Genomic DNA, 21,249 nt, shown 5'->3' with positions numbered 1-21,249 from the left:
CCTTCTGTATCGGGAGACAACGGAGGAGTGCCTCTTTGGGGGTGAAGTCAAACCATTGGAAGGTTAAGTACGTAAGTAAGTAAATAACAACAGATAATGGGAAACGTATCTTTATGCCTGAGACCCAAGTGACTCATAGCCAGTCAGACTATCCTCCGGACTAGGTGAGCAAATAATCTGATCTGGTACGAGGTAGCTTTCTGTGTTCATGTTATCTGCCTTGAACTCTTGGGGGCAGGTTGGCTTTAGAATCCAAACAGATAAATGAAAGAGAAAATGTGTGAAGGCTGTAAGGCTGTAACAGAAGAAAGCTGCAGGTTGCTTCTCTTGACTGATGTGCTAAGGGGTCCTCTATCTGCTCTTAACAATCTGACTACCTCCTCTTTGGAAGGAAGGTGAAGGAGGGGTAATTTATGTCAGGACTGTCCTTTTCTTGCAGGAACGTAAACCAGAGATTTAGTGTTCCTCTCCAAGTGCGTTTATGGTGGCACATTCTGGTGTTGCATTGATATGATGGGAGGAACGAGGTGATGCTTGAGGAATGTTAACCCACTTGCATGCCTTTGTAGCAAATTACAGCATAATAATAGTAATAATTTTATTATTTGCATGCCACCCATCTGACTGCCTACAAAAATCTGGTTATATAAACATTAAAATATAAACATCCATTGTTACAGTACACAGCAAGGCAATCCCATTCAAACAACACAGTGTTTAAGGCAGGTGGAGAGATCAAGGGAAAGCCTGTGTAAACAGTTGTGTCTTTCAAAGCCGGCAGGATGCCAATGCAGATGGGGACTCCTGTATTTCAGCATTCTGTTACACTGATGTGACCAGTGGGCATAGCTGCCAAGTTTTCCCTTTTCTCGCGAGGAAGCCTATTCAGCATAAGGGAATTTCCCTTAAAAAGAGGGAGAACTTGGCAGCTATGCCAGTGGGAAATACCGGTATACTATGGGGAGGGAAGAGCCTCTGGCCCAGGAGCAAAGACTCCTCCCCAGGCCACACCCCTTCCTAGGGCAAGCCTCCCACTTGCCCAGCTCCACCTCTTTCTCAAGGGCATTGACCTCACTGGAATGGGTCCCTGGACTGTGACCATGCCTCTATCTTGCCTGGATAGGGAGTGAAGAGATGTATGTGGGTTAGTGTGTGTATAGAAACCTCTGACACGTGTGGCTGAACAATTGCTTACTAAAGCAAGTTCAGGGTCAGGTCCACAAACACTTTTGCCTCTGGGTCTATCCATGCTTGTCATGCAGCTCCTGGAAGTTTTCCCATGGGGCAATGCAGCCCTCAGGCTGGAAAGGGGTTCCATTCTTGCCATTTGGACATGAAAAGTCCAAATGGCAAGAATTGTTCTGCACAGAAGAGCAAGCGGGTCACAGAACTGTGGGTCAGTTGTTGGAGAAATGGGCATCTGTTCAAAGTTCCTCAGATTAAACCAGAATTCATGGGTGAGATAGTGTGCATGTGTGAGAAGCACCCCAGGCAGAGCAAATCAGAGGGATCGTACAGGAACAGGACAAGGGAAACAAGACTCAATCCCAGATGCATTAATATCACATGTATATTGATGCAACACATCAAAATTGGAAGTCTTACTGCTAGAATCTGATGCACTCAATAAAGAACCGAATAATTGCAACGGGACATACCATTAATTGCTTTTTGAGGTGTGTGTGTGAGCGTGGCCTGAGCTGTCTCTGCCAGATTATTGCACAAATGCAGATCCCTGAACTGACAGGTGAGCTGTTTGCCAGCAATTTCTTCAGCTGGCTCCCAGTCATTTTTGCTGAATGCAAGTCAAAGCAAAACTATACGTAGGGAGTGGGGAGTGGAGAAGGCAGCAAACTGGAGTAGTGGTTTCTGTGTTCAGATACGTCTCCAATCCATGAAAGACTTAACAGCATTAGTATTCCACACGTCATGTCAGCTGCTGAAGGGTGTGTGTGTGTTTGTGTGTCTTGAACTGGGACCTGCAGTGGCCAGCAGCCTTCAGCTCCTTACTTCTTGCACAATCAACCAGCCAGGCCATAAGGTAAGATGGTCTCATAGGCTGCAGTGCTCTCAGCCTGTGTGCTCTCAGCTAACCCCGAAGGAAGCTGATTGTAGCTACATGCTAAAGAGGAGAGGGTTTGTGCACCTTTAATAACTGTGTGGCACTCTGCACCTGCTGAAACCTCCTCCTCTACCCAACAGTTAATGGTGTAGGAGTCCTGAGGAGGTCAGCTGAGCTTGCAGCCTGATGGAGAGGCAGCAAACCTGATCGAATCCCTCCTTCAGAGCTGGGTTGACAGTCTGAGCAACGTGTCCCCTCTAGTTTCCTTGCCAGCCTCATAAGAACATCAAACGAGCCTGCTGGATCAGGACAGTGGCCCATCTCGTCCAGCATCCTGTTCTCACAATGGCCAACCAGATTCCTCATAGGAAGTCTACAAATAGGACCCGATCACACAGTCTCCCCTGCTGTGGTTTCCGGCAACTGGGATTCAGAAGCATTGCAGCCTCAAACCATGGAGGCAGAGCATAGCTATCATGGCTAGAAGCCTCAATAGCCTTCTGTTCCATGAATGTGTCTGATCCTCTTTGAAAGCCATCTAAGTTGGTGGCCATCAACTAAGTTCCATAGTTTAACCATGCGTCAATGCGCCCAAATGAAGGAAGGATTCTTGGGGATCAGGATCCAGAGGATCCATTTCATAGGATGAGTTGAGCAGGAGAACACTCAACCTGTTTCATGAATAAAAAAGAGGGGGCTGCATTTTTCCAGGAGTGAAGGCACCATTTAAATATAGTTTCACACACAATGGAGTCTTGATATGACAGCTAATAATTGCATGTGAAGAACAGAGTCTTAATGGAAATTGATTCAGCGGAGTGTAGGTGTGACAGAACCTAGAAGCTCAAGGGAGCAGGGAGAGGCATCCACAGACTGGGGCTGCCATAGGCAGAGGAGATTTGACTGGCTTGGGGTTGTGCTCAGAGAATGGACCTGTGCCTTCTAACTTGTTCATGAACAATCCAAAGTTAGGAGTGAGTAGCAAGATGGCGGAGTTTGCCGATGGCACTAAATTGTACAGGGTCGTGAAAGCAAAAGAGAGAGAGATCATGAAGAGATCCCAAAAGGACCTCTCCAAACTGAGTGAACAGACAGTAAAATGGCAAATGGAATTGAATGTGAACAAAGTGTAAAGGGAGGCATGTTAACAGTGGCAGAGGAAGGGGGATGCGGTAGGGGTGTGTCGCCCTGGGTGTCACCACTGAGGGAGTGACAAAATGCTGGGCGGCACTCACCACTGGGCCTGCAGCCGACCGAGCCACGCATCCCTCCTGGGAGTGACACGGTAGCCTGGGCACCTGCAGGTTTTGCGCTGCCCCCAACGGTCCGCCCGCCACCTCCGCTTCAGCTGTAGGGCAGCTGAGTGGGAGGTGGCAGGCCCTGGGTGGCCCCACCCCGCAGGTGGCTGTTCCCGGCCCTGGGAGCAGGGCATGCACGCCGCCCCAGGCACGCGATCAGCTTGCTCTGCCGCTGCATGTTAAGGTAAAATAATCTTCATTTCACACGTATGCTTAAGAGGTCTGAATTGGCAGTAACTGACCAAGGGTCATAGTAGACCTTGGGGTCATATTAGATAGCTCGATGAAGGTGTCAACCGAGTGTGCAGCAGCTTCCATGCTAGGGAGCAATGAGAAAGAAATCAAAAACAAAGCTACAGATATCAGAAGGTCATTATACAAATCTATGGTACAAATCACAGGTGGCGCTGTGGGTTAAACTACAGAGTCTAGGGCTTGCTGATCAGAAGATAGGCGGTTCGAATCCCTGCAATGGGGTGAGCTCCCGTTGTTCGGTCCCAGCTCCGGGGATGACCAACGGTGCTCCTGCCGATGATCTCAGTTTTTGAGGTGGGATATATGGATTCAGGTAGAACGCATTGCAGTAGTCCAGCTTCAAGATTTAAATGTATGGCATGGGTGTGCCCTTTAGGTCATACTTAGCTGAGACAGGAACCCAGGTGGCGCTGTCTAGGGCTTGCTGATCAGAAGGTCAGCGGTTCGAATCCCTGCAACGGGGTGAGCTCCCGTTGCTTGGTCCCAGCTCCTGCCCACCTAGCAGTTTGAAAGCACATCAAAGTGCAAGTAGATAAATAGGGACCGCTCCGGCGGGAAGGTAAACGGCATTTCCGTGTGCTGCTCTGGTTCGCCAGAAGCAGCTGTCATGCTGGCCACATGACCCGGAAGCTGTCTGCGGACAAACGCCGGCTCCCTTGGCCTATAGAGCGAGATGAGCGCCGCAACCCCAGAGTCGGACACGACTGGACCTGATGGTCAGGGGCCCCTTTACCTTTACCTATGGTGCGACTACATTTGGAATATTGTGTATAGTTGTGATTGACTCACCACGAAAAGGATATTGCAGAGTTGGAAAAGGTTCAGAAAAGGGCAACCAAAATGTGAGAAAAGGTTGCTGCATTTGGGACATTTACAGAAAAGGCGAGTAAGATGTTGCATGATAGAAGTTAATTTTAAACTTCTTTTTGGCCGCTCCTTGGTTGGGCAGGGGGGGTCTCATGATGAGCTCCTGCACTTCCAGATTCCCATCCCAATTTGGCAGTGGCACCATGGCTCTTAAAGAGCCTTCCCAGAGAGGCTCTCCTCTGTGTCAGGTGAAAAACTTTTTATTCACCCACACTTTAAAACTCCGTTTTAAATCCATGCTGTAAACTGGTCTGTTGTAAGAATGGATGTTTAGTTCTCTTCTCTGCTTCCCCATTCACTTTCTAAGATTATTATGGATTGTATTTTTAATATTGTTTCGTTTGTGGAATGTTTAGTGATGGACTGCTAGGCAAAGGCCATCATCAACTCCAGACAGCTCTCCAACAGGTACAGTTCGCGGGATGCTTCAGGTGTCCACTTTTGTGGAGCCCCGCCATGTGATCAGCAGCTAACTCTTCATGGAGTTCCAAACCTACTGGTTCCAGCCAAGCTCCAGTAAGCCCCATGACAGACAGGTATGCAACAGGTGAAGCCATTCCTGGCATATAGATGGGCGCATGCTACACATGGCACCTCCTTCCCTGCTCATTGTTGCTCATTGTGCAACTGTTAAGTGCAGGGGAGCCCTGCCTAGATGACTGGCTGAGTTTTTCTTTCTGAAGCCCACTCGATCCCAGAAGCTGTTCAATAAAGGCAGCTTGGGAACAACTTTTTTTTTTTATTTGTCACCCAAATGGGCCACCTGATGTCATTGTGACAGGTGGGTGGCCTCGGGTCAAGCTGGATGCCCTAGATTGGTTGGATTCAGAGGAATAGTGGGAGGAACCAGCTGGGGAACCACCAAGGGAAGAAAGCTTAGAGCCCAAGGAGTGGTGGTGGGACAGCGATAAGTAGTCAGAGGGAGAAAACTAGGAAGAGGAGGTGTTGGAAGCTGAAGAGGTAACAGGGCTTAGTGAGCTGGGAGAGTCTGTAGCAGAGAGAAGTCCAGAATCAGAAGCTGAGGCTGAAACAAGAAGGGGGGGGGAGGGCCAGAGGCAGAGAGAAACCAGGCTGGTGAAGAGTCATGGGAGTCTTCCCCATCTGCTGCAACAAGCTCCCCTCCCCACTTTGTCCCAGAACCAGAAGAGGACTGAAACGGGTGGAGCAGCAGCAAGCTGTACACAGTGCAGTCTCTGATTGCTTGGAAAAATTCCTGTAGAGTATGGGACTTAGATGGCTGTGAGCAGGTGGGGATTTTCAGTCTTAGCAACTGATTCATGGGGAAAGACCTACCCGGGATGAACTGCTGTGCTCATTAGGCCTGACACTCAGCCAAGTCCGTGAAGGTCATGTTTTTGCTAATAAAGGGTTAACTCCAACTTTACACGGTGTGATTTACTGCTGACTCACTCTGTGGTGTGTGTGTGTGTGTGTGTGTGTGTGTGTGTGTGTGTGTGTTGAAATAAGAATCTTGCCCACTGAACGGATCCAGTCCTCCTCTTACCCTGCAATATCAAAACCAAAATAAAATGATCCTTCAAAATTTGCATGTCTCTGGTTTTGGGGATGCAGTTTCCCAGCCAACCAGTGTGTACAAATATGCACACCCCGTGGGAAATGTTCATCACACAAAGAAGCATTTTATTAGGCAAATGGCTTGCAAAAACATGCAAATTTGCACAAAAATTGTGCTAAATTTTCATGATTTTGTTTTTTTAAAAAAGATTGCAAATTGCTGCAGAAACGTTAAGTGATTTTGAGATTGGAAAACCAAAACTGACAGAGGGAAAGCCAAAACTGATATATTTGTCCGCCTACTTTAGTGAGTGGACTGGCTGGCATACAGATGTGGCTGCAGCATCAGCCTGTGATTGGGGGGAACCAGTGGTGTTTCCATCCATGCTGGGGGCGTGGCTGTCATAGCTGCTTCACTTTTTGTGGTGGCACCATTTTCACCTTCTCAGCCTTATTGCTGGGCAAGTCTAGGATACCAATGAAGTTGGTGCCCAAAATATATATATATACTGTGTGTGTGTATATCTTGAGAATCACGGACTGAAAATAACATTGGTCTGTTCTGGACTTCGGCCATATTCACACCATATATTTAAAGCACTATAATACTGTACCACCTTTGACGGTCATGGCTTTCCCCCAAGGAATTCTGGGAGCTCTGGTTTGTTACGGGTGCACAGAGACCCCTATTCTCCTCACAGAGCTATAGTTTTCAGAGTGGTTTAACAATCAATCCCTCTTCACAGAGAACTCTGGGAATTATAGTACTGGGAGGGGGGAAAGGGGGTCTCCTAACAACTCTCAGCTCCCTCAGCAAACTGCACTTCCCAGTTTTTTGAGGGGAAGCCATGACTGCTTAATGTGGTGTCATAATGCTTTTAATTTGTGGTGTGGATGTGGTCTTTGTACCTTCCATCTCCCAATCTCTACAATGGCGCGCTGATGGGGTGGGGGGGGGAGAGGAAACCCAATTAGGCAGGGAAGAGAAGACCCATTACTCTCCACTGCAGCCCTCAAATCATCACCATGGGAGACTCGAGTCTAAACAGAGCAGAAGGCCTCTGTGCCCCCATCTCCTGTGCTCTCTCAGGATCTCTCTGTCCAAAACTCAGCTGTGAACCAGAATGTCCTCAGTTCAGATCCGCCCTCTGCCACAAACTCAAGAGGTACCCTTAGGTAACTGCCTATTCGCTTGGCCTCAGTCTTCCCATCTGCAGTATGGGGATAACTATACTGACCTACCTCAAATTACACAAGGCTGTTAGAGTGATTAGTCGAAGCGTACTGGACTCTCAACCACAGCAGATGAATGTTAAGTTTACTTGTTGCTAGAATATAATATTTCCAGTTAATTTCCTCAAGTTTTTGGAATGGTGAAATAGTAAGTTCTGAGGTCCTTTAGAAGAAGTGTGGACATGAGATTTCTACTGAATACCCCCTGGGGAATTCTTAAAAATGCAGGGAGCGAAACGGAGCTCCAAGGTTTAGCAATGGCACATTCAAAACTTGAGATTTCACACACACTGCTAGCCCAGGAGGGACTGTACCAAGTCTGAGTAGCACGCACTAGAGTTGAGTTCATGTATTTAAGCTGTCATGGTGTTGATTTCTCCACAACAATGGAATGGGTGGGTAGATGCAGTAGCTCCAACAGAGTCTAATAGTAACCTTGCGATTTCAAAAAATGCAAAGGAGGGGGGGATTGCAGCCAATCCTGTTTGATTCAAACTTAATCTGAATCAAGTGGCAATTAGCTCCAGTGCCTGAGCCCTCCTGGGTGAAACGCAAAGGCGATTCGACAAACCCAAGCTATGCTTCAAAACATGTGTCCAAAATGCTCTTCCCTCACTACTAACTGTTCCAAAATGACATGCATTTGTGGGGGGAAAGATTTTGGGGGGCAAAGCACTTGACTCTCAGTCCTAGCCCCCCGCTGCGAGATGAAACCATTTTGAAAGCACTGCAAAAATCATAGCTCACCAATGGTTTAAGATTATTTTAACTAATAACAATGTGCTGATACAGTGCAGTCAAAGTACATGGAACTTTCCAGAGCTACGTAAGACCAGGTCCCTGCCCTGCACAGCTTACAATCTGCATGTAACAAGAGGGGAAGAGAGGGCAGAAGCAATGGTGGGGAAGAAGAAAGGAGGGGAGGAAGGAGAGAGGGGAGAATTACAGTTCTTGATGTTTCATATGATCTAGCAGCTTAGCAGCCATAGAGAGGGTAATTAATGAAATAGATGAAAGCCCCTGCAGGCTATATGGATCGTGTTAGAGAGGTCTGATCTAGAGATGATATTCAGGCAGCTTGAGGGAGCCTGTGATTTTGTCAAGCAACTCTTTATTCCTATATCCACCAGAGAGACATCAACCATCAAAACAAGTCTGAATGTAGAGAATTGGCACTTTCAATGGCACCTTGGCAGGGTTGTTGTTTTTTAAACTGGGGCTCTGGTGCTGTTACACACACACACACACACACACACACACACACACACACACACACAAATAAACAAACACACATCCTTTTCAGCCAGCAAAGGGGGTTCTGTGCTGCTCCAGCTTTTTGACACCCAATTCTGCCTCCCCTTTGCCAACAACATCCCTTAAGAGACTGGTGGAAAATGATGCTTTGGAAAACAGGATCTCTCTCTCTCTCTCTCTCTCTCTCTCTCTCTCTCTCTCTCTCTCTCTCTCTCTCTCTCTCTCTCTCTCTCTCTCTCTCTCTCTCTCTCTCTCTCTTCCTCTAAGTGGGAGCTGCTGGAGCCTGTAGAAATGTTCAGACAGGGAAGGTGAAGTGCCCAGCTACACATACACAACTAACTAGACATGGAATACGGCGCTATGGGAAGAAAAGTGCAGACAACAGACAGGCACGCAGAAGGAACGCAGACCCTGGCACCGCAGCAGAGGCCAATCTTTAACACCCCCTCGCCCCCCCCCCAAAAGAAAAAGAAAAAGAAAGGAGAGATCAAGATGAGAAAGTCGCTGCTTTGCTTTCCCGTCTTTCCTACCTTGTCTGGAAGGAGAGATGAGCCGGGAAACTGGGAGGTGTCGAGGGGAGAGATGCCGGATCAACTTTGCAGGTTCCTGAGCGCTCGCTCGCTCCGCTTGCTCGGCTCAGTGGTCCAGAACGGGCTGGACCGGTCTAGGCGATGGCAAGCCAACAGGAAACCTTTTCTCGCTTCTGTGCTCTGTGTGTGTGAGAGACAGTGTGTGAGAGAAAGCCACACAGAGAGAGGAGACATGAGATAAGGAATCAGGGAGGGAGGGAGGGGAATGAGGGATGCTCAGCAGCAACCTGTGGGATTCAACAGGCGCTCAGCATCCTGGAAGGGCACAAGGAGCACCAGCTCCGCGACAGCCCATGCCTTGGACCGGCCTCTCTCTCCATCCCAGCTGGGTGGAGGCAAGGCAGAGCTGCCTCAAACGCGAGAACTGCAGCTGCCCTGCCGGTCCGGCTGGGCTGGAGCAGTTTGCCATCTGGCAGGGGGTATTTTCGGGGTGTCAGCAGCACGCAGGAGAGCAGCCTGGACCAGGATTGCACGCCAGAACAGGGTTTCCAGAGCGGTGGCCATCTATCCTACGACAATAGCACTTCCATCCTTATTATTAGTGATTCATTATTATTTGCCACTATTGGGATCATTTCCCCCAGTTTGATCTAGGATTGTCTGCGTTACTCAGCAGTTGCAAGGAACAAACAGAAGTGATTCCAGTAGACTTTCCAGAGAATTGTGTGTGGGTTTTTTTTTGGGGGGGGTTACTTCTCCACCTCTCCTATTATAGTACTAGAACTTGGGGGGGGGGACACTAATGGAGCTGAACACTGGAAAATTCAGGACCTCACAGTTAAGCTGTGCAATTTGCTCCAATAAACTGCAGTGATAGCCATCACCTTGGGTGGATTTTGAAGGAGGTTAGGTAACTTTACAGAGGATAACCACAGAGCCTAGATTCCCCTTCCACTGTTCATAGGAGCCAACTCCCAGGGACCAGTGTCCCTTCAGCCCCCCCCCAATAAAATATTTGGGGGGCCAGGGGTCCCCAAAGTTGATGAACATTGCCATTCAAATGGTGTGTGTGCACTGCGTCATGCCATCAATTATGTGGGGCGGGGCTTACCTGCCTCCACCCCCATGTTTTATTCAAGTTGGCACCCCTGATACTGTTGGAGGCAATCTGCCTCTGAGTGTTGGTTGCTGGAAGTCACAAGTGGGTAGATCCTGTTTGTGAGTTTCCTATTTGTCAGGTCACTGTGAGAGCAGGATGCTGGGCTAGAAAGGTCTTGAGTGGACAGACTCTCTGAGTGGTGCAGCTGGATTCTGGATTTATGAGGTCCTTCATATGGAAGCATACATCGTTCTCCCCCTCCCCATTTTATTCTCACAACAACCCTGTGAGGTGGGTTAGGGTGAGAAACAGGGGTTGCCAGAAACCTTTGAGGCTGTGTGCAGATTTGAAAGTGGGTCTCACATCCCAGTCCAATGCTCTACATCTCACTTTGGCCGCAATCCTAACTTCCCATACTTGAGAGTAAGCCCCGTTGAATTCAATAGGACTGACCTCTGAGTAGATGTGGCCATGCTTGCACTGTTAGATGGGAATGATCCTTGGCACATCTACACAGAAGTAAGTTCTGCTGAGTAAAATGGGACTTGGCCCTCAGCTAAATGTGTGCAGGATTTCAGCCTTGCTTCAAAATGTGAAAAGCTAGCCCTGTTGCGTTGCAGTGGGGGTAGTGGGGGGGTTAATGGACTGCTCCCCCCAAGACCTACCCAGACAACAGCACTTGCTTGTGTGATCCACTTTTAAAAAGGACTCAAGTGTAAAATGTTCTAGAGTGCTACAGATGAGAGTGCTTAGTTCACATAGAGAAGAGGACAGACAGGTCGATGAGCAGCACCAGATCCAGGGATTTTGTGTCAGGGTGGGGTGGGGGAGATCTGGAGAAGGCACTTTCAGAGGTCTTCTTCATCTGGTTGAGATTCAAAGTACGCAGCCTGAGAATGGGATTTCTTTTGCTTATAAGGCCACAACATATGCACAAGCTTTGCAGGCTCGATACACCCTGTACCTTCAAAGCACATTCAGAGCACATTCTTTGCCTCAAAGAATTATGGGCACTGTAGTTTACCCCTCACAGAGTTACAATTCCAAGAAACACAGTGCCCAGAATTCTTGGGGAGGGTGTGTGCTTCAAATGTGCTTTCAATGTACAGTATATTGCATACGCAGCCCTTCTCTCTGGAATGGGCCCTGTATGTAAGTGTTGCTGCAGATGAAAAGTTTAGCCTTGCTGGTATTTCCCATTGTCTTTTTTAAAAAGAATGAAACATCTATCCCAAGTAGTCATTATTTTGCTGGTGGCCCTCAGGCCCAAATAGGACTAGAAGGCTGCAAGTAAACTTATCATAGACACCCGGTATCAAAAAGGTTTTATTAATAGCCATCTCAGAAAAAAATAATTCATCACATAGAGGTACAAAGGGGCAGGGCAGACTGGAAACCTGGTGAGGGTTCATTATTCATACATTATTCAGAACACCATGGGTTGCTGGCAATGCTAGTCCTACTCAGAGTAGACCTACTGAAGTTAATGGACATGACTAACTTAGTTCCATAAATTTTAACAGGTCTACTCTGAGTACGTATAACAGTTAGATAGAAACGCATGTCTCCAAGTTGCTCATTTGTTGATTATTTTGATATTGCGTATGGTGCATCAGTGTCCACTTTTGGTTGTAAAATAATGGTGATGATAATAATAATAATAGTTGTTTGGTTGAACAGACTTTACAGTTATTAACAGTGAGAAGGCTGAAATCTGAAAGACGTGTGTGTTTCACACAGCTACAACTCCCTGCACCTATAACAAACTATAGTTCCCAGGATTCTTTGGGGAAAATGATGTGCTTTAAACAAACACTGGATGTACTTTTGATGCATGATGTGGATCTTCCCAACAACATTGTGAGCATTTTAAATCTCAGTTCTCACCATACCTGACATTTGGCCATGTGGGCTGGGTCTGATTGACAGTTCAATAACATCTGGAGGGCATCCTGTTGGCTTTACCCGGACAGGGCCTGCTGGTGGCAAGGGAAAAATAAATAAATATCAAAGGAGAATTCCCTGGATACCAAGATCCAGGGCAAGTACTCTTTGGTGAGAGAAGTGCTCCGAGAACTCCGTCAAAGACTTAAAATCACAAAACATGCAGCAAAATAGAGCATGAAAATATAGGCTGTTAGACCTTTAAAATATGCCCCTGTGAATTCCTTCCAAAGTTTGCCTCGTCACCTACCAGAGACAAGTGCATGGGGACACCTGCTTGTCAATCATCCTATGTTTCCCTTCTCCATTCAAGCTGATCTGCTCTGCAGTGGGGAAATGTTCCTTTGCCCATGTGGTTTGATTTTAAAGCATGCTGGGCAAAGGTCTTGCAGCTGCCTCCTGTCAGCTAACCAGCATTGATGACTGCACAGCCTGCTTCCTTGGGCTGCTTAGTTTGATTTCAAACTGTGTGGGCAAGGGAAGCATTTTCCTGCAGTCAGAAGGGCTTGCAGGTGGTTTGACTTGCCCAGGAACCAACAGGAGTACACTCTAAGGCCCTAGGATCCATTGCAGTGCAGGGCTGGGCAGAAAACCTCCCTATGTCCCTTTATTTATTTATTTAAATAAAAATAAGTAACCAGCTGTTTCTTTTTTTATAATGTTTTTTATTAGATTTTATAAACACATTTTTTAAAAAAATAACACATTAACAAAATAACACTACAAAACATAAAAATACAAAATGACAAAAACAATAAACAATAAACATCTTATATCATCTTTTAAGTCATTGTCTCTTTTGCTTCCCCAAGTCCCTTCTATCTGATTTTCATTTTAAAATCACCTGTAACAGTTTCTAGCTCATTACTTTTTAAGTTCATCATCATATTTTTCTTAATTCATCTTAATCACAATCTTATCTTCATAACTCAATTTCCTGTTTTATAATCTTTTCCTTTTCCCCCCTAATGCCTTAACTTCGGTATTTCCCTAGATGATCAATCTTTTATTACTCAGAAATAATTCCCTAAATACACTTTGAATTTTTTCCAATCTTCCTCCATTCTCCCATCCGCCTGGTCTCGGAGTCTTCCTGTCAATTCTGCTAATTCCATAAAGTCCAACATTTTCATTTGCCATTCATGTAAAGAGGGCAATTCTTCTTTCTTCCAATATTTCGCAAGTAAGATCATCGCAGCTGTGGTGGCGTACATAAACAAGTTGACATCTTTTTGGGGGGATTTCATCCCCAACTATTCCAAGTAAAAAGGCCTCTGGTTTTTTCAAAAATGTGTTTTTGTATATCTTTTTCATTTCATTATAAATCATTTCCCAGAAGCCTTTTATCTTGGGGCATGTCCACCACATATGATAGAATGAGCCTATTTCCTCTTTACATTTCCAACACTTGTTGTCACCTTTATGATACATTTTCGCTAATTTAACCGGTGTCAGATACCAACTATACATCATTTTAATTAAATTCTCCTTCAATGCAGTGCATGCCATGAATTTCATACCATTCCTCCACAACTTTTCCCAATCTGACATCATAACATTGTGACCCAAATCTTTGGCCCATTCAATCATAACCGTTTTTGTTTGCTCATCCTTCAAATGCCACTCTAACAATAAATTATACATTCTGGACAAATTTTTACTATTTGCCTCTATGAATTCTGTTTCCAATTTTGATTTCTCTGTTTGAAATCCAACTTTTTTGTCTATTTTAAATGCTTCATTTATCTGTACATACTGAAACCAATCACTTAATTTCTCCTTCAATTGTTCATAGTAACCAGCTATTTCTGCCCAATTGTGTACAAAGCAGAGGGCGGGAGGGTCAGATTTTAAGGGGGATAGACATAGGGAGGATGGGTTCAGGCAGTCCTTGTGGTACCCAGGACCTAAGTTGTCCAGGTCTTTGTAAATTAGCACAAGGACCTTGAACCTGCTGGCTCCGTAGTAGATGGGCTGATGCTTAACTAAGGTGTTGCATGTTCCCAGCCAGATGCCCCCATCAGCAATCTGGCCACCGCATTCTGCACCAGCTGGAACAAGGACCAGGACCAAGGGCAGCCCCGCGGAGAATGCATTGCAGTAATCCAGCTTCAAGGTTTAAATCAGGCATCCCCAAACTGCGGCCCTCCAGATGTTTTGGCCTACAACTCCCATGATCCCTAGCTAACAGGACCAGTGGTCAGGGAAAATGGGAATTGTAGTCCAAAACATCTGGAGCGCTGAAGTTTGGGGGTGCCTGGTTTAAATGTATGGCATGGGTGTGCTCTTTAGGTCATACTCAGTTGGGACAGAGGAGTGTGTCAATTCAGTCCCTTTGCTGCACCAGCTGGCTCAACGCCATTACTTGCTGGTAGCCAGGCTGGCTTAGGGTCTCTCTCTGCCCCCAAAACATCTCAAATCGGAGGTATAAGCCAGCTACTGCCTGTAGTTGAGACCACTGTGATAGCAGAGGCTGCCCCCTCCCAGCAAGGCAGGCCACCTTGATGCCATTCTCAGCATCCTACCTCAAAGTGTGTGTGCCTGTTGATCCACACTTTTAAAATAACCCATCTCCACCTTTCAGGACTGCAAAACGATATTCTGCAAAACCCACCCTTTATTTTGATGCACACCCTTTCCTTATCCCTTCTGCTCCTTGGGAACCCACAAGAACTGGGGAAATGTATCATATCTGACAAGTTTAATGTAGACGCATGATCTAATTGACTGAGTGAACGCTGGGCTGAGCGCCAGGGATGTCTCCGTCCTGCTTATTATGATGTCTCCGTTTTCCTCTCTGTGTCCTTCAGCTGGTGGTGGGAATGAACCTTTTGCAACTCAGCCTTTTCCCAACCCTTTTCTGGGGAAAAGCAGTGGCTAGGAGCCAAAGGAGACACAACAGCTTTCTGTGTCTCTTTCAGCAGTGCCAGTCTATATTTGTTTACTGAGGAGTAAGTCCCACTGCTCCCATGTGAAGTGACTTTTTAATTTTTAATTTATTTCAGGGGGCCTTTTAAGCAATTTTTGCTACCCCTGTTTATTGGTCTGATGCTTTCTTCCTGTTGCTTCTGTTTGTTTCAAACACCGTGAGATTTTGATCGATGGATTGTGTAAGCCGCTTTGCAACCATCTGTGGCGAAAAGTGACCTGTAAATATTGATAGTATACAAATAGACTAAATAGAATATTCCAGCTTAAATCATTATATGACAGTCAGTGCAGCAAAGGGACCGAATTGCCACACTCCTTTGTCTCAGTTAAAGGTAAATGTAAAGGGGCCCCTGACCATCAGGTCCAGTCGTGTCCGACTCTGGGGTTGCGGCGCTCATCTCGCTCTATAGGCCGAGGGAGCCGGCGTTTGTCCGCAGACAGCTTCTGCGTAATGTGGCCAGCATGACAAAGCTGCTTCTGGCGAACCAGAGCAGCGCACGGAAACGCCGTTTACCTTCCCACCGGAGCGGTCCCTATTTATCTACTTGCACTTTGATGTGCTTTCGAACTGCTAGGTGGGCAGGAGCTGGGACCGAGCAACAGGAGCTCACCCCGTTGCAGGGATTCGAACCGCCGACCTTCTGATCAGCAAGCCCTAGACTCTGTGGTTTAACCCACAGCGCCACCTGGGTCCCTGTCTCAGCTAAGTATGACCTAAAGGGCACACCCTTGCCATACATTTAAATCTTGAAGCTGGACTACTGCAATGCGTTCTACCTGAATCCATATATCCCTCCTCAAAAACTGAGATCATCGGCAGGAGCACCGTTGGTCATCCCCGGAGTTGGCGAGGCTCACTTGATAACAAGAAATAAGAGTGTCTAGTGTTGTCAGCCGAGTCCTGTGGAATACTCTGCCAGTAGAGACTTAGCAGGAGCCTTCTGTATTAATTTTTGAGTGCCTGATGACAACAACGCAGGCAGTTAAAATATATCTCTCTCTGCGATGGTTAATAGATGCCCGTTTCTAACTTTTTCATAACTTTTTAAAGGGTGCTGAGAATTGTAGTTCTGTGAGGGGTAAACTATAGTCTGTGGAATTCTTTGGGGGACGCCACCCCCAATGTACGGTGTGGATGTGCCATTTTATTTCGTAGTGCTGTTTTGTCGTTTACTGCTAGTTTCATGTGCTACATAAATATTTTTTAAAAAAATGTCTATTAAGCACTTAGAAATGCTTTTAAATAAAATAAAAATACAACACTATATTTATTTATTTACTGGATTCATTGGCATGCGTACAGCAAACGATGAGGTCAGCTTACTGGCTCTGCATGTGAAGTTAATACTCAAATTGCACCATCTCCCTCCTCTCTTCTCTGTCAACGTTACAGGCCTAAGTTTAGCTAATGTTTCAAAAGATTGAATTTGCTTCACTTTTGGGGAGCTGGGGAGGCATGTCTCCAGTCTCTCCTTGCTCGTTCTCTTGCGTGCGGCTCTTCAATCAAGTCTTTCCAATGCTGCCATTTCCCATTGACAGTCTCCTTGTGGCTTTTGCGCCTCTCAGCCCCCTCTCGGGCCCGGCGACACGGTTGCCATGGCGAAGGCTGCAATGTCACCTTGGAAAAAAACAAGGCAGCGAGACCCCTAAGTTCATTTCAGCGCAAAGCGAGCAGCGTTGAAGAATCAAAAGTTAATTAGGCCATGCACGCTGGTAGGGAAGTGGGGAAGAGAAGCAAGGCGGGCAAAAATGCAAAGCAATCCCTCATACGCTGTTCGTACCATGCAGCAAATATTCTGGCAATGATGGAGCCAAGGACAAGCATCTTTCCAGACAGGCAAAAAAATAAAAACCATTATTGAAACAAAACCCAGAGCAAGTGACGAGGCTATAGGGAGAGAATGGGGCTTCTGAGGTCTCCCTTTAACTCTAAGAGGTCTGGGCTTTAAGATCATCACATCAGGCAGAAATTTTAAAAGGTTCCCCCCCTGCCTCTTTTTTGTATGTTAAACATAAAAAAAGACATTCCCAACACAGGATGGGTTTGAAGCCTTTCGCATATTATTAAAAGATCTAATAAGCAGGTGAAGAATTCCAGAAGATAGTCTATGGTAACGAAAAAACATCATAACATCCAAATTTCACCGGCTGTTTCTGGTATATAAGGCCAAGCATCTGAGTTGGAGGTATAGACAACCAAGTTCCACCATACCACGCTGAACGATTGTGGCTTCTCTTTGCCCTTGCAATAAACATACTGTTTAAAAAACATCCAAGTTGGTGGCCATCGCTATACCCAGTGCTACCGACTTCCATAAAGACTGTGCTGTGTGAAGGCATTCTTCCTCTTGATTGTCCTGTTGCACGCCACCCCAATCTCTGAGCGGCGCAAGATTCCAGGGGCTCCAGGTAGCTTACCCAGAGTCCATGTTTCCTCTTGGAAATGAGTCACAACAGAGACCATGGTGTTGTTATGATACATGGTTTATTTATACATATATACAACCTGAGCCTACGATGGAGGGGTTCATCGCATTAACACTCTAAGAGGGTCTTGCTTCCTCCATAGGCACAGCCTAGGATCCAAACTGAGATCCTACATCAAGCTCTCCCTCTTTCTTTCTAGTTTACATCACAGCAGCTCTATTTTATAAATCTCTCTACTCTAAGCTCCAGCTTTATCAGTAGAGGGAGGCAGCAGTCTCACCCATTTGCTATCTCGGACAGAGTCCCTTGATCTTTCATTCTTCTTAATGGCCCATCACCCCAGATGTTTGCCTCATGAGGAAGTTAAAGGTAAAGGTAAAGCAACCCCTGACCATTAGGTCCAGTCGTGACTGACTCTGGGGTTGCGCGCTCATCTCGCATTATTGGCCGAGGGAGCCAGCGTACAGCTTCCAGGTCATGCGGCCAGCATGACAAAGCCGCTTCTGGCAAACCAGAGCAGCACACGGAAATGCCGTTTACCTTCCCGCTGTAGCGGTCCCTATTTATCTACTTGCACTTTTGACGTGCTTTCGAACTGCTAGGTTGGCAGGAGCTGGGACCAAGCAACGGGAGCTCACCCTGTCGCAGGGATTCGAACCGCCGACCTTCTGATCACCAAGCCCTAGGCTCTGTGGTTTAACCCACAGCACCACCTGCGTCCCAATGAGGAAGTTAGCGTAGCTTAATTAGCCTTTAACACTTGGCTTAATTAAAGGATTGGAGGTGTCCACCCGGGTCTGGCTATTTCCTGGTTTTAATACCCCAAGCCTTAATTAAATTCCAACACCTACTAGACCCAGGAATTTAGGGTGTATAGCAACCACAAACTCATAACAATACATTATAGATGACCACCCCCAAAAAATAGTGATGGATCAAATGTTGTTTAGTCATAGCACCACAATATCTAAGGCTTTCCATAATTGTAATACAGCTGCAATTGATAAAAACAACAGCCAAAGTTCAGACAATCTCCTTATTTGGTCCATTAAACAAGGATAATAAAAATAGGACAGGCACATAAGCAATTAGCTCCTTTACTATTTTAGAAAGCTCGTTATAGACTAGGACCCAGAACTGCTGAATACAGGGACAAAATTCTAAAGGTGTTGGTTTGGTTTGTTGGTGCAAAAAATGTATATCCAGAATTCCTGGATGCCAAGATCCAAGATTGGGGCAAGTACTATTTGGTGTAAGAACCCCAGCAGAGATATAACATCACAAAGTAATCAGCGAACTAATATAGCAGGCATCCCCAAACTGCGGCCCTCCATATGTTTTGGCCTACAACTCCCATGATCCCTAGCTAGCAGGACCAGTGGTCAGGGAAGATGGGAATTGTAGTCCAAAACATCTGGAGGGCCGAAGTTTGGGGATGCCTGTAATATAGGCTGTAAAACCTTTAAGATATGCCCTTCTAAGTGAGTTCCAAAATGTCCCCTTTAAAAGTTCCTTTCCAAAGTTCCCCTCTTCCCCTAGCACAGGAAAAGACCACGTTTGGCAAGTTAAAAATGGTTTACTTGCAAACTCTCCAAAGGTCAGATTTATGTGCTTCAGTATACTCGCCAGGGGCGTAGCCAGGATGAAAATCAGGGGGGGGGCAAGGGGCGGGGAGCAAGGGGCGGGGCCAAGGGGCGGGGGCGGGGCCACATCGGAGCAGCCCGAAATCGGGCTGCTCCGGCTCCCTCCTCCCCCTCCACGATCGGAAGGGACGAGGGGGAGCCAGGATCAGCCCGAAATCGGGCTGCTCCGACTCCCTCCTCCCCCTCCACGATCGGAAGGGACGAGGGGGAGCCAGGATCAGCCCGAAATCGGGCTGCTCCGACTCCCTCCTCCCCCTCCACGATCGGAAGGGGCGAGGGGGAGCCAGGATCAGCCCGAAATCGGGCTGCTCCGACTCCCTCCTCCCCCTCCACGATTGGAAGGGACGAGGGGGAGCCAGGATCAGCCCGAAATCGGGCTGCTCCGACTCCCTCCTCCCCCTCCGCGATTGGAAGGGACGAGGGGGAGCCAGGATCAGCCCGAAATCGGGCTGCTCCAACTCCCTCCTCCCCCTCCGCGATAGGAAGGGGCGAGGGGGAGCCAGGATCAGCCCGAAATCGGGCTGCTCCGACTCCCTCCTCCCCCTCCACGATCGGAAGGGAAGAGGGGGAGCCAGGATCAGCCCGAAATCGGGCTGCTCCGATCTCCTCCTCCCCCTCTGCAATCGCTGGGGCAGGTGGAGGGAAAGCCCCAGAGCCGCGCAAAGCGGTTGCCTGGCTTTCCCTCCGCCCGCCCCACAGCCAGCCGGCTAGAAGGGACGTCTCCCTTCTCCCTTGCTGGCTGTGGGGCGGAGGGAGGGAAAGCCAGCCAAACGCTTTGCGCGGCTCTGGTGCTTTCCCGCCGCCCGCCCCACAGCCAGCCAGGGAGAAGGGAGACGGCACCGGGCGGGCAGTGGGGCAGGCTGGCCAGTGGCCCTGCTTCTAGGGGGGGCAATTGCCCCCTCCTGCCCCCCCTGCCTACGCCCATGATACTCGCACAGGCAGTAAAACACATCGCAGTAATCTAACCAAGAGGTTACCAGAGCATAGACAGAAGTTAGGCCACAGTGGTACCTCGTGTTAAGAACGTAATTCATTCTGGAGGTCCATTCTTAACCTGAAACTGTTCTTAACCTGAGGTACTACTTTAGCTAATGGGGCCTCCTGTTGCTGCTGCCACACGATTTCTGTTCTCATCCTGAAGCAAAGTTCTTAAGCCAAGGTACTATTTCTGGGTTAGCAGAGTCTGTAACCTGAAGCATCTGTAACCAGAGGTACCACTGTATACCTGTCCAGATAGAGCCAAAGCTGGGCCACCAGCCAAAGCTGATGGAATGGAAGGCACTCCGCACCACTGAGAGGCAGCATAACTTTGTCAAGAGGAGGCAACCTACCATCCATGCAGTCTAGGGAACTGCCCACTAACAGTGCATCAGTTGTGCTTGTTTAAAAGCTCTCATCCAGTCCATTACTGAGGCAAGACAATGGTCCACCTGCAGATGCAAAGGAGAAACAGAACTGAGTTATCAGTGTATTGCTGACAATGTACAGTACTGTACTCTAAAACGCCGGATAACCCCACTCAGCAGTTTCATGTAGGTGTTAAAAGGGATGAAATCAAACATTGAGGAACCCCACATTGAAGGCTCTATGGGGCCAAAGAACACCCTCCCCTCAAGCATCTCTGGAAGTGACCATCCATGTAGGATTGGAACCACCGCAAAGCAGTGCTACTCACCCCCAACAGGATACCATGGTCAATGGTATCGAAGGCTGCTGAGAGATCAAGGAAAATTAAATGGGATACATTTTCCCGCCTTAGGCCTAATTTCAAAAACCCTCTGTTAGCCATCAGCTCAGACGTCTGTGATCTGGCCTTCCCCACTAATACACAGGAGAGTGGGGAGGAAGAGGCAGAGTAAGAAAGGAGGTGGCAAAGAGAGAGGGAGGGAGGATGGCGGTGTTGGAAATAAAATTTCTTTTCTGTGAACCACCTTGAGACTTGCTGGGTATCGGGTGGCATATAAATTCAATCAATCAATATTTCAGGGGGCTAGCTGAAATAAGTATTTGGCTAACAAACTGGGTCCCAATTGGAGAGGGGGAGGGAGAGGGAGAGAGAGCGAGACCCTCCGAATCAGAGAACCAGGAGTGGAAGGAGGAACTTATAGCTCCCGGTACAGCAGCGACGCGGACTGCGTTTCCCGCCCGGACTCTCTTAATGGCTCTACCGGGCCGTGCGCGTCACTTCCGT

General features: G+C 47.4%; 1 protein-coding gene and 1 long non-coding RNA gene across 2 annotated transcripts in view; both read right to left on the bottom strand.

Annotated features, from left to right (window-relative positions):
- The window catches only part of VWA5B1 (von Willebrand factor A domain containing 5B1), a 67,017-nt gene extending 57,834 nt beyond the window's left edge, over positions 1-9,183 (bottom strand). Inside the window, exon 1 of the mRNA XM_088671760.1 lies at positions 9,015-9,183. The gene's annotated coding sequence lies outside the window, so the exon portion shown is untranslated. The remainder of the gene's footprint in view (positions 1-9,014) is intronic.
- Positions 9,184-16,246: 7,063 nt separating this feature from the next.
- On the bottom strand, positions 16,247-21,098 carry LOC148685275 (uncharacterized). The gene is made up of 3 exons (XR_015950480.1): positions 20,734-21,098; positions 20,390-20,488; positions 16,247-16,606 (listed from the first exon to the last, which is right to left on the bottom strand). It is a non-coding gene; the product is annotated as an uncharacterized LOC148685275 (long non-coding RNA).
- Positions 21,099-21,249: the final 151 nt, after the last annotated feature.

Source organism: Zootoca vivipara, chromosome 6 (genome assembly GCF_965207765.1).
Source record: "Zootoca vivipara chromosome 6, rZooViv2.hap1.1, whole genome shotgun sequence".
NCBI classification, from domain to species: domain Eukaryota; kingdom Metazoa; phylum Chordata; class Lepidosauria; order Squamata; family Lacertidae; genus Zootoca; species Zootoca vivipara.
The sequence above is the reverse complement of the archived record's forward strand: the minus strand, read 5'-3'. Positions and strand labels throughout refer to the sequence as shown.